Source organism: Armigeres subalbatus, chromosome 3 (genome assembly GCF_024139115.2).
Source record: "Armigeres subalbatus isolate Guangzhou_Male chromosome 3, GZ_Asu_2, whole genome shotgun sequence".
Taxonomy (NCBI): Eukaryota; Metazoa; Arthropoda; class Insecta; order Diptera; family Culicidae; genus Armigeres; species Armigeres subalbatus.
Genome location: NC_085141.1, coordinates 341,495,392 through 341,499,895, shown reverse-complemented (window position 1 = coordinate 341,499,895; position 4,504 = coordinate 341,495,392).

The following is a 4,504-nucleotide window of genomic DNA, read 5'->3' as shown; positions in this document are numbered from 1 at the left end:
CTACACGAGATATTTTAGGGTCTCCAAATAATTATGGTTAGCAAATCAATTGGTTTATCAGGTCAACCAAGACTGGTACCAAACCGATAGCAATCGAGCATGTGTACGAAAGTCCTCAGAGCCCTATGGTTAATGATCAACTGTTCCAATAAGCTTACATCAGTTATTCTGGGTCCTCTAAATTGTTTTGGAATAAATTTCAATTGTTCAACCAAGTCAACTACACTTATTACAGAACCGAAAGCAATTCTATACTTCACCGCTCAAATAAGTAAGAGCCAGATGTTCTAGGTTTTCCATACTTATGAGTTCACGAGAAGCGCGACCCCCTTTCCAGAAATCTCTGAAGAAATCCTGAAAAGTAGTGGAAGTCATATTTGAATCGCCACTAAGATGAATAAATAAGCCCGTAGATATCTATTTAAGGTGCGTCAACTTGAGAACTATCGATTAAATTACACACTTTCTGCACACTGTTTGTTTACAAGCCAGTTTGTGGGAATTGCGGCTCAATTTTTATCGATATTTCAGGATCTGGCTGACAAGCTCACAAGTGTGAGAACTTTCGAGCGATCACCATACTTATTGGCCTATAACGTGATATCCCTGATCATCTACCGTCGTCTGTCACCATTAGTGGCTTCGTTGACGGGCGCTCGACAACGGAGCAGATCCTTACTGGACGGCAATTCCTTAAAAAATGCCGTGAATATCAGGTCCCAACGCACCATTTGTTTATTGATTTCAAGCAGCATACGACAGTATAGACCGCGTAGAGCTATGGAAAATTATGGACGAGAACAGTTTCCCTGGGAAGCTTACTAGACTAATTAAAGCAGCGATGGATGGTGTACAAAACTGTGTGAAGATTTCGGGCAATATTCCAGTTTGTTCGAATCGCGCCGGAGACTAAGACAAGGTGATGGGCATTCGTGCCTGTAGTTCAACATTGCGCTAGAAGGTGTTATGCGGAGAGCCGGGGTACGATTTCCAACAGATGCAGTCAATTTATTTGTTTCGCGGATGATATGGACATTGTCGGCCGAACATTTGCAAAGGTGGCAGAACTGTACACCCGCCTGAAACGTGAGGCAACAAAAGTTAGACTGGTGGTGGATGGGATGCATCGAAGACAAAGTACATGCTAGTGGTCGGAACCGAGCGAGAACGGTCCCACCTGGGAAGCAGTGTTACGATAGACGGGGATACATTCGAGGTGGTCGAGGAATTCGTCTACTGTGGATCCTTGCCAACGGCTGATAACAATGTTAGTCGTAAAATACGAAGACGCATGATCTGTGGAAGACGGGCCTACTATGGGCTCCAGAAAAAACAAAAAAGATTCATACCAGCACCATGTATCATCATATGGTCCTCTACGGACATGAGACTTGGATCATGCTCGAGGAGGACTTGCAAGCACTCGGAGTTTTCGAGAGATGGGTGCGAATCAAATTGTTGATTCAGTGTTATCTGTTCAGATGTAAGCTAAATGAACGAGGAATTCAACGTGCTTTTAATGATCATTTAAATTGAATAGGATTTGAATTTTTGTTTAATGCTTATCCAATTTGGTTCTTCGGATTACAAAGGGCATGGACCATTTACAAAAGGTATATCAGCCATTTGGGTAAGCGTGACGATCTCAACTGCTCTTATCTGAAAAAGTGACATATGCGCCAATTCACGGAATACGGAATGGTCACGGAATGATTCCGCTACTGAAAAGTAGGGAAAATTTCGCAACGCTTACAACTTCTGCTGGGTAAAGTAAATGGAGCTGTCACTTTTACTTAGGGGAAAATATTCCGTACCATTATTCCGTTCGGAAAAGTGACATTTTTCCCATATTGAATCAGCTGTCACATTTACTTTGGTAATTTTATCAAATTTTCCGTAAACCCATTCCGTATCAGCAGCTTTAAGTACTAGGCTTAAAGAGCTCGATGAGTACTTTTTCATATTATGGCAGCTTGAACTACAGTGAATTTTTGAGTGAACTGAAAAATAACAATTGTTGAACGCTCATCCAATTCAATTCTTTGGATCATAATCCGCGTAAATGATCAAAAACAGGCTAACAGCTCTCAAGGAGCTGAAAGCCCACACTTCAGGGAATTCTTGATTTAAGTAAGGATGCAACAACAGTTGAAGGTGTATCCGTTATTTTTTCTATGGATCGACAACATATCATAAACCATTTTTAAAAAGTTATTAGAGACTTTTGGTTATGCGTGTAGAACTTAGGTCATGTGCTCCAGGAAATTCTTCGATGACTCTTTGAATCAAAAAGGGCACAAAACATTGTTAAAAGAGAAAACTGTCATTTTGCAACTCGTGTTGGCCTAAAGACCCATATTTTAGGGAATTCTTGGATGACCTGGAACGGATAAGTCATAGAAGGCGTATCCAGGCGTACGGATTAAAAGAGAATATGAACCATTTAAAAAATACCTTCAGTTATGCGTGAAGGTTCAAGGTTCATTCTTGTAGTAATTCTGGAAGCACCTGTAAAGGAACAGCTATTGAAGGCGTATTTAATTTGGTTTAATACATCAAACGGCATGAACTATTTTCAGAAAGAGATAATTAGTTATGTGTGGATTTCAAAGCCTATACTCCAGTCCAGGGAATCTTTGGATGACATGAAAAACGCAAGGTTATTGAAAGCGTATCCAATTTTATTTAATGAATCAAATAGGACATGAACCAGTTTTTAGCAGATATATCAGCACTTTGGTTATGTGTGTAGATCTTGGTGGAAATAAAATTGGCAACAAAGCACTACATAAATCTACATTTTTTTGAATGAGTGTTTGTTATATTGCTCGGAATTGCACTACCAAAATCACATTTTTTCCAAGGACTGAAAGAGACAGACGACACACCGCCAGTGGTAAATCAGTTAGACATATCCTTCCTTCGTCAATTTTGTCTTGATCCTTAAGTTATTGGTTAGTAGTGTAGGCTCCGGGGAATTGTTAGACGACCTGGAAGGGAACACTTTCTGAAGGTAAATGTTCAAAATGCAAAACAGACACCTAGTTCATCGGTTTCTAAGAGTGCCTGCTTAACGGTTTACTTTTGGATGTCAAATATGCTTAAAATTCTTTTCATGTCAAGTGCCATAAAAAGAGGAACGTAAAACGAAGTAACGCTTAATAAAGTAGTACTGTATAAAGGGAGTTGAGTACAGTAGTAAGTAGTAGAAGAAGTTAACATACCTAGATAGTGCCCACGACTAGTATTTATAAATAGTATAAGCTGCAATCAGTTTTGAGAGATAGAGCCTTGCTTTCTTCAGCAAAAATGTTAAAAATCACTGTTCCATCCAGGAAAAATATTGCACAGGTCAGGTTATGGGCACTAGGATGATCTCCTTGAGTTGTAATTTTGATGTTTCAAGGAATAAACACCATACTTTATCACATTCTTAATAAATAATTGAAATACATTTGCGTTATAATAAAATCCTGCGCTGTCCAGCGGTATAACAGATCTTTTTCAATATCAATGATATCCCAAATAGTCCTTGAATTCAGATCTTAATATTAAAATAGATCAACAAGAAGATCTTCGATGTCCCCACTATTTTTATGAGTTGGAATAGCTTTACGGGAATCGTTATGCCATTACAGACACACTACAAAATTCGTTCGACATTTACGACGCTCCAAACTGTCCTTGAGTTCAGATCTTAGTATTCAACACGATCAAACAGAAGATCTTCGATGTCCCCACTATTTTTATGAGTTGGAATAGCTCTACCGGACTTCATTACACCATTATGGGCACATTACAGAATTCGTTGAATTTCTACGATACTCCAAACTGCCTTTGAGCTCAGATCGTAATATTCGTAATATTCGATGTCCCCACTATTTTTATAAGTTGAAATAGCTCCACGGGACCTCATTACACCACTATAGGCACATCACAGAATTCGTTCGACATCTACGACACTCCAAACTGTCCTTGAGTGCAGATCCTTGTATTCAAATCGATCAAAAAGAACATCTTCGATGTCCCCACTGTTTTTATGAGTTGCAATAGCTCCACGGGACTTCGTTACACCATCACAGACACACTACAGAATTCGTTTGACATTTACGACACTCCAAACTGTCCTTGAGTACAGATCTTTATATTCAAAATGATCACCATGAAGATCTTTGATGTCTGAACTATTTTTATGAGTTGGAATAGCTTAACGAGACACCATTACAGAAATATCACAGAATTAGTTGAACTTGTACGACGTTGAACTTCTAGGACTTCAATGCACCACTATAAACACAATACAGAATTCGTTGAATATCTACGACACTCCTAACTGTCTTCGAGCTCAGATCCTCACATTCAAATCGATCAACATGAAGATCTTTGATGTCTCCAATATTTCTATTAGTTGGAATAGCTCCACGGGACTTCGTGACACCATTGTAGACTCACTACAGAATTCATTGAACATCTACGATACTCCAAACTGTCCATGAGTTCAGAT